We start from the raw sequence: 12,590 nt of genomic DNA on the forward strand, positions 1-12,590 counted from the left end.
GTCGCCAAAACTGACCAGCGAAGATGCGACTGAAGCTCGCGACTTGACATACCCGCGACTGAGCCGCCAAAACAGGGCAAAACTGTATTTTTGAAATTTTCAGATTTTTCCAGCAAAATACTTTCCAAAAACACCTAAAACACTCAAAAATCTTTTTGTGCTTGAAATAACAAAGATTGAGCATGTGAAAACACATTTTATCAAGTACAATCACACAAATGAATATGGCATTTATCAAACATAAACTTGTGTGTTGTGTGTGGATATCAACAATGAAATAGTCCTTTGTCTACTGTGAAGCTTCAATGATCAATTCAACCAAGGCATACACAATTAGCACTAGATCATGTGACCAATCTCAATTATAGAAATATGAATATATGACTTCCCACACAACTTGATAACATAACTTGGAGCCTTTCATTTGACTCCACTTTCAGCCATAACCTTTGATCTTTTGAGGCAATCATCTCTCATTGTGAGAGGTATAGACAACATTTTTCTTTGAAGAACAGGCCTTTGGCCTTTTTGAAAGAATTTTCACTTTTGATATAAGGTCGCTTACCCTTTTTCCTAGTCAAATACTAGAATGTGCGACAGGCTTTTGCAGCTCAATATCTCTTTTCATTTGGAGATTTACATTTAGTGAGCTCTTTTTAGCAAAACAAAAAATAAAAAAATGGGAAGAGATATAGACACAAGACTATGCATGTTTCAAGATCAACATAACCATTCACTAATCATTCATGACAAGTTTGAAGATCTATTTACAACAATCACATAGATTTCAAGATTTTTCCCACAGTGATATGAGTGCATGAAGACAAGCAATGCTCGACAATGCACAAAGCCATTAGCACAAAGGTACACGGCAAAACGAGTTTTAAGACAAAACTCAACAAAGTCAATCAAGCCTTTTGATTTTCAAATTTTTATGTAATTTTTGGATTTTTGACTCAAGAAACAAAAAGATTGATAAAACACAATTAAGAAAAATTCACAAACAAACAAACAAAATCAAAAGCAACAAGCATACCGAACAAACATAGTCACAAAGCATAGGAAGTATTAATGCATGGACATGTTGTAATGCTTATGCATGAGTACCCCTTTTCACCCACACGGCACTTGCGTTTTGGGTGATTTCCTTAAAGGATTGGGTACGGGAGTTGGGGCTTTCAAACCTTCGTGAGAAGCTTTCCAAGCAGTTGGTGAATGCACCAATCATCTTCATCACGTCCATCATTCCGGGATCTCCGTTTTGCTCTCTAGGTTGATCCCCTGCCCACGTTCTCCTATCAACTCTTGGTCCTCCTGACCTTTGAGGAGTAGCATTGTTCTTTGCTCTCAGCTTTTGGCAATTTGGTCGAGTGTGCCCTTGAAGTCCACAGTAATGGCACACATACATTCCTCTAGGACCTCTTTGTGGTCGAGGACGTGACTTGGCACGAGACTCAGACCTTCCCACATACTGATTATGATGATTCAGCATCCGTTGGTCCACCACATTCTTCTTCTCCTCCACCTTGAGCTTCACACCAGTAGAGTCAGCTACAACTGGATCTTTGGCTTTGACAAACTTCACTTCTTTGGTGACATTTCCAGTTGAACTACTTTCTCCGCTATAACCCAGTCCGGATTTGTCTGAGAAGCTCTTTTGAGAAGATATAACATCGTCTAGCTTCTTGGTGGTGACCCTCTCTATTTTTGCATTTGCTTGAACAACCTCACTTTCAAGAAATCTCACTTTAGTGTAAGCTTCGGAGAGCTCACCATTCAAAGTTTCAATCTCGCATTTGGCCTCCCTATACCGGATTAGGAGACTTTTGTAGTCCTCCTCAGCCTTCTTCATCTTTCTCACAGCAGCCTTGGCCACCCTTGTGTATTCGCCAGATTTCTCCAAAAGTGAGTTGTAATTTTCTTGAAGAGTAGCTGTGCTTTCTTCTTCTTCAGCTTCTGATTCTTCAACAATTCCTAGTGAGTCATTCTCACTATGTTCTCCAAGGTCTTGAACAAGCAAATTCAATTCATCCGAAGACTCAACATGAGCAATAGTCATGAAAGCTGAATAGTTCCCTTCTCCATCACAGCTTTCTTCAGATTCTGAGTCGGACGAGTCTGAATCACTCAAAGTCGTGGCATACACCTTGCCTTTCGATTTCAAGTAATTAGGACATTCCTTCTTGAAGTGTCCATGCCCGTTGCATTCAAAACAAGTAACACCTTGTGTGGATTGGGATTCTTTTCCATCTTTCCTCTTGAAATCCCTCTTCTCCCTTCCAGAATTTTGGAAATTTCTCTTATCATCAAATTTTCCATTGTTTTTGAATTTCAAAAACTTCTTGAAATTTTTAACAAGATAGGCTACATCCTTGTCAACCATATCTTCTCCCGAAGAGCCTTGATCTTCCACCTTCTCATTAACGGTCTTTAGAGCAATGGATTTACCCTTCCGTTGATTTGGCAGCGACATTTCATAGGTCTGTAGAGAACCAACCAGCTCCTGCACCTTGATGTCGTCAAGATCCTTGCTCTCTTCAATGGCTGTCACTTTAGCACGGAAGCTTTCCGGCAATGATCGAAGGATCTTCCTTACAATCTTAGAGTCCTCCATCTTCTCCCCCAAGTTAAACTTGCTGACAACCACTTCATTTAACTTCCCATAGAACGAGTCGAAAGACTCATCCTCACTCATTTTGAGCTCCTCAAACCGAGTGGTCAGCATTTGTAACTTGGTATCTTTCACCTTCTTCGTGCCTTCATAAGTTGTTTCCAGAATCTCCCATGCATCTTTGGCAATAATAATGTGAGAAATCCTGTGAAATTCATCTGGAGACACACCACAGAAAATAGCATTTAGTGCTTTACTGTTAGCATTAGATGCAGTAAGTGCTGCCTTATCCCATGTGGATTTGGCTGCTTCAGGTTTGGTCCAACCCATCTCAACAGCATCCCACACGGATTCATCAATAGAACATAAAAAGGCTCTCATACGAACCTTCCAAAATGCATAATTACTTCCATCAAAATATGGAGGTGCATTAAGGGATTGAGACCTATCCATCTCAAAAAGAAAGGGAGTCAAGGATCACACAATGGTAATGACACCAAACAGATGTGTACCTGCTCTGATACCAATTGAAAGTTCAAAAACGTGTACAAAAACACTTTTGAACGTTTAGACCCCCACAGACCAATTTAATCAACACAGCAATATGTTAAACAACTAGTGTGCGGAAACTTAACATATGCTATAATATGGAATTGATTAAACAACTATCTAAGCCACAACAAAATAAACCACAGCAGATAATGTAAAGGCAGAGATAGAGAGGAAGGAAGATGCAAACACAGCGATAACACCAGATATGTTATCGAAGAGGAAACCGAAGACCTCGGCGAAAAACCTCTCCGCCGCCCTCCAAGCGGTAATCAATCCACTAGAAAATACAGTTGGGATACAAGGACAGCAATAGACCCTCCAAGCCTAATCTACCCAATGCACCTAAGCCCTCCAAGCTTCTTGCTCCAACGAGGTTGCGCCGAACCTTTTTCTTTTCTAGCTTTCCGGATTCCGCTACTACACCGTAGCATCAACCAATGAATATTGGCTCCTTCCTAACTGCTTCCCAGAACTCCAAACGACTGTCTCACAGAGATGATAATGGTGAGAACCAGGTTTGGTATAAAGGTCTCTCAAGGATTTGACAATGGAGAGGAAGAGAGTGAGGGAATTTGATGAGACTCTAAGGTAGAGATTGTGGGTGAAACAATCTGGTTTTTCTTTAGGGTTTCTCTCTCAAAATTCTCTCTGGAAGCTCTCTTTCAATCGTGGGTTAAAAGGGTATTTATACTGAAGAGGAGTGGAATGCGAAACGTCAGGTTTTTCCAAAACAGGGGTGGCTCGCGGCTTGACCTCGCGGCTTGACTGAGTCGCGAGTTCCAGTCGCGAGTTAACCGTATGGCCAGTTGTCCTGTTTTGTCCTGTAGTGCTCCAGCTAGCATGACTGTTCATCTTCCAGCATGCTTGGCACGTGTGCATCTTCTGGCGGGTTGAAGCCGCGAGTCCAGTCGCGAGTCCCAGCCGCGACACTCTGTTTTCTTGCACACTCTTGAGCAATCTTCACACTATCTCACTCACTACTCTTACAACAATCCCACCTAAATACAGGGTTACTAAATGCCGAATTACAAGCAAATTTGGCACGGAATAAAGCCAATTAGATGGTTGAATAAATTCAACCTTACAATTTTAAAATAAGAACTTTTTTTTCCTTATTATATCTTACTGTACGGGCGCCAGGGCGCCAGTCCCAACCTGACCTGGTAGCCCAACCCACCTCCCATCCCTACTTTGGACCTTTGGCCTCAACCTGGACACCTCAGGACCCAATTTGGGCCCAAGAGCTGAAACAAGACCACGCTAGCTTGAATACCTCAAGTAAACCCCCTGACCACTTCTGACCTGGTCGGGAGAGTTACTGCTTGGGGACGCCTTTCACTTGGCTGTCCGGTAGTGCCTTTGAGAACATCGCTGCCGAGCAGGCTTCTGAAGGTGGGAATTAGTTCCAATGCCACTTTCACCTTCCCGACGGAGCTTCCATTTTGAGATGATAGAATTGGACCTCCATTCGCACTAGTAAGGGGGAGTAATCATAGCTCCTCCATTTATCCTGGCCTATAAATAGGAGAAGAGAATGAGAAAGAGGGTTTTGGTAATTCTGGAGAAAACATTAAGAGAAAAGAGCAGTCACTCTGAGGGAGAAAGGGAACAACTCTGTGAGGTAAAGAGAAAGGTTTGAGCAAACAAGAGTGTATTTAGGTTGCTAAGCAAAGAATCACCCATTGTAGGAAACCCAAAGCCCACAATACAAATAGATTGTGAACCCAATTAAAGGTTGTTGAGGTCTGAAAAAGATCATAGTAAAATAAGCCCAAGAAGAATAAGTTAAGCCCAAAAAGAATGAGTTAAGCCCAGAAAGAAAACTCAAGCTAAGTTCAAAGGAATTATACAAGAGACCCATGAGGGAATAAAAGAAAGGCCCAGAGGATCCCGAAGCCCAGAAAAGAGAAGCATCCAAAAAAAAAGAGAGAAGACCACGGCAAAGTATAAGAAGCAAGGATCCTCAGGAACCATCAATAGGCGCGGATCCCTTCAGGCATAAAGAAAAAAAGGAAGACTGGGACAGCTCGATAGAAAGAAGACAGAAAAAAAAAAAAGAAAACAAAAGTAAAAAAGAACGCGAGCGACCTCTCATGGCACAGACAGAAGAGGCCTCGGGGAACCAAGACAGGGAAGAAGAATGATAACAAACAATTTTTAAAAAGGCAGAACAGGATTTCGCCCAAATAGGAAAGAAAAGGAAAAGTAGAAAGCGCCAGGAGTGGGGATGCCGAGAAGGGCATACCTCAGCACGCCCCAAAGAAGATGGCCAACCAGAAGCTTTCAAAAGAATCAGAACTGAGAGAAGGAAAGAATGAGAAGAAACGGAAAAGGGACTTACCAAGACAACGGGGACAATACATACTCTGTTCGCAAAAGAGAAAAACAGGGGAACCAATGGTTCCCCGGGAAGCCCAGAAAACTCCATTATAAAAGGAGGGGATGGGTTGTGAAGAAGCGGCAGCGAAAAAAGTGAGAAAGAAAGAAGAAATTCTCTAGAAAAAGAACTATCAGAGAAAATCAAGAGTGAAGAGAAAATATTAAGGGAAAACAAAATATTGCTTCCCGGTATCCTGTAAAAGCCACTATTGCACATACTCGGATTCAACAAGAATCAAACTTTGCAAGTTTTGAAGGCTGAAATAGTCATTCAAGACTGCAATTTTTGAGCTTGATTGAACCATATAGCACGTCCTAGTGAGCTTTCTGTAATCAAACAAACAATGCATTAATGAAACTTTGCTTCATATTTCCCAGGATCCCCACAGCACTAATTTTTATCGCTTAGTTAATCCTGTTTCTTTCCTCCTGAATTTACCTTGTTAATTTTTGGCATTCTACGATATCCTTGTTTGTCATTTTGTTTGTATTGTCAGGAGTATTCTCTGCATTTCACTTGATTCTTAAACAGCTCGTTAGCTGCGGTGAGTCAAGGCCCGGTCCACCAAATCCTCCTTTTCATTTAGGCCTAGGATCCTTGGGCCTGAGTGTCACGAAAAAAGGGCACTCTCACAAAGGTTAAGCCCAATAGTCATATTTTGGGTATGCACAATTGGCGTCGTCTGTGGGGATCTCCTACAAAGCTATGGTTTTGCTGGGGCACGCACGGGAAAATGTCTAGGGGACAATCTGGGAGTTATGCTGAAAGTGGCATGGGAAGATCTTCTCGAGGATCCACCTGGCGGGAAAGAAGGCAGAAGTGACGTGAAGATAGGGAGTATGAGGAGCAAGGGCAGTTCGAGCTCGGAGATGGGTCATTTCAAACATTCTGGACAATGTCCGACACCTTGGGGCATAATCGTTTCGATAGAAGGGATGAAGAGCTTGAGCAAAGGGATGAGGAGCTTGAGCGCCTACATAGGTTGGTGAAGGATTTGGAGTTGGAAGCGAGAGATAGGCGTAAGAGAAGGGACCACAAGGAACGAGGAGAAGGGTCAGCTAGTGTAGGGGGCCATCATGGAGCAGGTTCACATCAATTCGGATCTCATCGCCATCCGGATCATTAGAGGGAATATGTAGACCGGGATTCAATCTCCCCAGAGAAGCGACAACCCCAGAATGCTACCATGGATGCAATAAGCTGCGCTTTGCGTTGGGCCACCCGATCACCATATTCGAAAGACATGGAAAGGGCACCTATGCTAAGCAGATTTACACGGTCGTTGTTCAATTCTTACGATGGAAAGACGGCCCCGGTAGAGCATGTGAGTCACTATATTCAAATGATGTCTTTGCTCACTCATAACGACGCATTGATGTGTAAGGTATTTCCTTTGAGCCTCGGCCCACTGCACTAAGGTGGTTCAATAGGTTGAGAAAAGGCTCGATTCACAGTTTTTCCGAGTTGATTCAAGAGTTTGGCATTCAATTCATGACCTACAGCCGGGTTCCACAACCCGTGGATGCATTGTTTTTGATGAAAATGGGGGCTGGGGAGACCCTCCGTAACTACGCGAACCGGTACTGGGAGCTATAAAATGAGATTGGCAGCGAGTACTTTTCGGATGGGGTTGCCCGAGGATTTCAAACTGCGAGATTCTTTGACAAAAAGGCCTCCTGAGGATATGAGGTAGCTGATGAGGCGTATTGAAGAATACAAGGGGCTGGAGGATGATCGGTTACAGAGCAAAGGCAAGGCCCCGGTCATAAATCATCCTTGGCAGAGCGGTTTATAGTCTAGACCCTGGAAGGATTTGAGGATTCAAGAGCTGGGTCCATAGATGAGGGAAGTGAATATAACTTTTGTTGAAGGCTAAAATTTCACAAGAAAGCCCATTCCATGAAAAGTAAAGAAGGCCCAATTCAACCAGCAAGAAGAATCAACATTAAGACCCTATTTATGTTCAGATTTCCAGCAAAAAGGTCATTAAAAAGTCCAGCAAAATCCAGTGAAAGAACTGGGCCGAGATACCCAGAGGCTGCTAGAGGCCCGGGATCCTCAGGTAAAGCAGCACAGCTACTGTGGGATTGAGACAACTCAAGAAAGGTACCACGAAATACAAGAAATGAAGAATAGAGATGTCCTTCTCAAGTACCCAATGGTGCAGCAAAGAATCAGAAAGTATAAAGCAAACATTCATGAACAAATGAGCTGTACCACAAGAAAATCATAAGTAGAAGCGACTGGAGGAGAACTTTCAACCCAGCAATAAAAGATTCCAGCTATTTGGGAATAATGACAGCAAGGAAATAACACCGACAGCTAAGTCTGAAAAATGAGAAACCTTGAAAGAAGAGAGATTGAAGGCTAATTGCCAAGGACGCCTCGGAATGGAAAGTCAGCAAGTGACTTTTAGAGAAACAACAATAAAAGATGAAAACTATGAGAAAAAAGGGAAGAGACCAGCCCTTGGGCAACTGTCACAGCACGAGCTCTGAGGGGCAAAAGAGAGAAATCACTAGTACTATGGAGCCCTAGAAAACACACTATAAAAGGAAGAGAAAACCCATGTTGAAAGAGGGGGAGGATTTTCAGTAGGAAGAATATCATAACAGAGCCATGAGAACTCTGTAAAATTTAAGAAAAACAGAGGAACGTCTCCCGGTATCCCAGAAACAGCTACTATAGCATATATTTGTCTCCCGGTATCCCAGAAACAACCACTATAGCACATACTTGGATTCAAAAGGATTTAAACTTTGCAAGTCTTAGAGGCTTGAATAGCCATCAAAGTCTGTAATTTTTGAGCTTATTTGAACCTTGTATCACGTCTTAGTGAGCACATTTGTAATCCACAATCAAGAAAAATAATGAAATATCTCATATTGATTTGAGGATTTCTAACAATTACTTTGCATATTTATTTATCATATTATCTTCCTTTACTGCTTTTTGCTGCTCAATACATATATTCTTGCTTGTAAAGCTAAGTCTTTTGCCCAAGCAAAGCCACTCAGACTTGAGTTCCAAATCCCACAAGTCTTGTGCAAAAGCACCAAGTCTGTGAGAATTGGGGCCAGGATCCTCGTGGCTGAATCATTCTTATGAAATTCATTTACATATATGTATATGTATTAATATATATATAAATATATATATATATATATATATATCATAATATAAGAAACTAACAATTATTTGAAGATATGTGTATTGTATAGTTGTTCTTGTGTAGGACCTATAGAGGTAAAAGGAAAGGACAAAACTCCATTGCATAACAAGCATGGAGAAAGATTGTATAGTGCAGAGAACCAGAGATTCTGGGTTCTTACAGGCCTAATACGCCCTGGGATCCCACGACAGTATGTCCCGGGATCCCACGACAGTACGCCTGGGGTACCAAGTGAAGGAATTCTTTAAAATGTTTATACGATAAAAGATAAGCCTTAAATATTCTATTTCAATCTCTTTCTCATTGTGAATATTATGAACATCTATTTTACTTATTTTGTAAGAGTAAAGGGTCATTTTATGATACTAAAACACTTATAATGGTATTTTATTGCTTAGGAGGAATCACATTTTTGCCTTGAGGAGATTTATGTGACTTGCGCACAACTTGGTTCGTAATCAGCCCCCATTTAGCTGCAGTGAACCAAGCCCAGTCCACCAAAATACAACTATTTGGCCCAGAATCCTTGGGCCTGTGTGCTAAAGAAAAAAGCACTCTCACAACTTTCAAGGAGCCAGTGCACAGGATTATGGATTGAATCAAGAATGAGTCATACTTCTGATGGCAAAACAAGATGGGGGGCGACCCTTCAAGGAGGAATTAGAACCTGTACTATACTTACCATAGGGATATGGGGCACACAACCGAACAATACAGGGTGTTAAAGGATCATCTGGAGTAGTTAGTGAAAGCTGGGTATTTGAAAGAGTTTGTGATGGACCCCAAGAATCAGGAAGCCGGGTAGGGTGCTCAACCGCGCAAGAATCCTCTCCTGCCCCTTTTGGGAGTAATAGAAATCATCCACGCTATCCCAAGGGGCTCTCAGGTATCCAAGAGGAGGGGGTGCTAGCTGTAGTATCGGTAGAGGGCAACAGGGTGATCAGCCCTCCAGGAAGAAACTGAAGTACACTCGGGAGCCCATTGCCTTCAACAATGATGATCTAGAGGGCATGATTCAACCACACGATGATGCCTTGGTGGTTGCAACCCAAATAAATGGTTTCATAGTAAAGAAAGTGTGATAGATTAGGGGAGTGGTGTCGAGGTGGTGTATCCTGACCTATTCAAAGGGCTCAGCTTGAAGAATGAAGATCTCACCAAGTATGATACGCCCCTGATGGGGTTTGATGGTCGCATGGTAATCCTAGAAGGACGGATCTTGCTTCCCATGAATATGGAGGGTAAAGAGGTGATGGTAACGTTTATAGTGGTCGTTTCTTTCTCCTTGTACACGACAATCCTTGAAAGGCCGTGGATTCATGCAATGGGGCTGTACCATCCACCCTGCATGTAAAGGTCAAGTTTCGCACCGAACAGGGAGTCGCCGTAGTATGGGGTAGTCAACAAGTGGCCAGACAATGCTTGGTAGCCGCAGTTGATAGAGGAATCAAGTAAAAGGAGTCAACTGAGGAGACTCCTTTATAGTAATTACAAGGACCCCAAGAGGAAGTAGGGGCCAGCTGTTCCAAGGACTTAGTAAGAGTGAAGATATTGCCGGATAAGGACAGGAGTTTTTTTATTAGAGCAAGTGTGAAGGACGAAGAGAGGGTAGAGATGTTGCAGTTTCTTGTGCAGAATGTAGACGTGTTTGCTTGGAGTCCATATGAGGTGCCCAGGGTAGACCCCAAGTTCATAGTTTACATGCTCAACGTGGATCCCTTGCATCCTCCCAAGGAGCACGTTGATGCTGTCAAGTAGGAGGTCAAAAGGTTGTAGGGAGCTCTGGCCATAAAGGAGATTTTCTTCCTAGAGTGGCTTGCAAATACCGTGGTAGTAAAAAAGAAGAATGGCAATTGGAGGGTTTGTGTTGACTTTACCGACCTAAACCGAGCATGTTCGAAGGATCTGTTTCCTATGCCAAAGATTGATCAATTGGTAGATGCCACCTATGGACACCCGAGGATGAGTTTTCTCGACACTTTTGAGGGTTATCATCAAATCACTTTGGCTACCAAGGATCAGGAGAAGATAGCGTTTATTTCACCTGACGCTAATTATCATTATATTGTGATGTCATTCAGATTGAAGAATGCTAGGGCCACGTATCAACGGATGATGATAAGAATGTTCAGGTTTAAGATCAGGCGCACGATTGAGGTTTACATTGACGATATGGTGGTAAAAAGCAAATAGGAGATACAGCATATTGACGATCTTAAGGAGGTGTTCGAAGTACTTCGACGTCACAAGTTGCGCCTCAATGTTGATAAATATGCCTTCGGAGTGGGGGTAGGCAAGTTTCTATGGTATTTGATCACTAACCGAGGAATTAAAGTCAACCCCAATCAGATTGAAGCAGTGAAACGCCTCAAACCACCGATTAATCCAAAGGAAGTCCAAGTACTGACCGACATGTTAGCTGCCCTTAATCGGTTTATTTCCAAGTTCACCGACCGTTGCGATCCATTCTACTAGCTTTTGAAGAAATGGAAGGGATTCCAATGGTGTGAGGAGTGTGAAAGGGCTTTCCAGGAGTTGAAAGAATATTTAGTGTGAGTGCCTATGTTAACAGCTCCAGAACCCAGGGAAGATTTATTCATGTATCTTTCGGTGTCAGAACATGCTGTGAGTGCCGTACTTCTGAGAGACCGAGGGGTGCAACAACCAATATACTACATCAGTAAGACCTTGGTTGATGCCAAGACAAGGTATTTGCCATTTGAGAAGTTAGTGTTAGCACTAGTGCATGCTACACGGAAGTTACCCTACTACTTTCAAGCTCACACCGTTTACATGTTAGCCGAGTATCTCCTACAGTCGTTATTGAAGAGATTTGACTTCACGAGAAGAATAGCTAAGTGGGGAACTCGGCTGGGCTCCTTTGACATTAGGTATGGGCCAAGAAGGTCAGTGAAAGGTCAGGTCCATGCTAATTTCATTGCAGAGTTTTCCCCAAGAGGGGGGAAGGAGATGGTGTGCTCTGTAGAGGTAATCTCGTGGAAGGTATTCGTGGATGCTACATCCAGTGCATTAGGAGCCGAGTCTAGGATCGTAGTCATCACCCCAGAAGGAATAAAATTGGAACATTCCTTTAGGTTAGGCTTTAAGGCCTCTAACAACGAAGTTGAGTATGAGGCCTTGCTGGCCAGGTTGAGAGTTGTATCAAATCTGGGTGCTAAAGAGGTAGAGGTCTATTCAGACTCTCGGTTAGTGGTCAATCAGGTACAAGGAAGCTTTGAAGCCGAGGATCTTCGGATGATGGAGTACTTACGATTGGTGAAGCAAACTATGGACCGCTTTCTGAGCGTCAAAGTGGTTTAGGTGGCAAGGGGGTAGAACCGACATGCTGACTCTTTGGCCACATTGGCGGCATCATCAACTAAGGGAATTCGTCGATTAATAAAAGTGGAGCTAGTAGCAGAACCAAGTATCAATGCAGAAGTAGGTATCTCACTGATGGCAACTATTGATCCGTGTTGTATGGACCCAATCATCAGCTTTTTAGCTGAGGATCGAGTACCGGTTGATGAGAAAGAAGCAGAAAAAGTACACAGAACAGCTGCTCGATATTAGTTGTCTGCCGAATGTAAGCTATATCGAAGATCTTTTGACGGGCCTTACCTACAGTGTGCGGCAGCCACGTAGGTGGACGTTCGTTAGCTCACCAAGTGATGACTTAGAGATTTTGGTGGCCGTAAATGCAAAAGGATGCTAACGAGTATGCACGGAAATGTGAGCAATGTCAGAAGCACACCTCTATGATCCACCAATCGGCAGGGAACTTGAATCTCGTTAGTAGCCCTTGGCCTTTTGTACGGTGGGGGCTAGATATCGTTGGTCCATTCCTTCGGGCAACAGGAAATCGGAGGTTTGTC

This window comes from Quercus robur, chromosome 5 (assembly GCF_932294415.1).
Source record: "Quercus robur chromosome 5, dhQueRobu3.1, whole genome shotgun sequence".
Classification (NCBI taxonomy): domain Eukaryota; kingdom Viridiplantae; phylum Streptophyta; class Magnoliopsida; order Fagales; family Fagaceae; genus Quercus; species Quercus robur.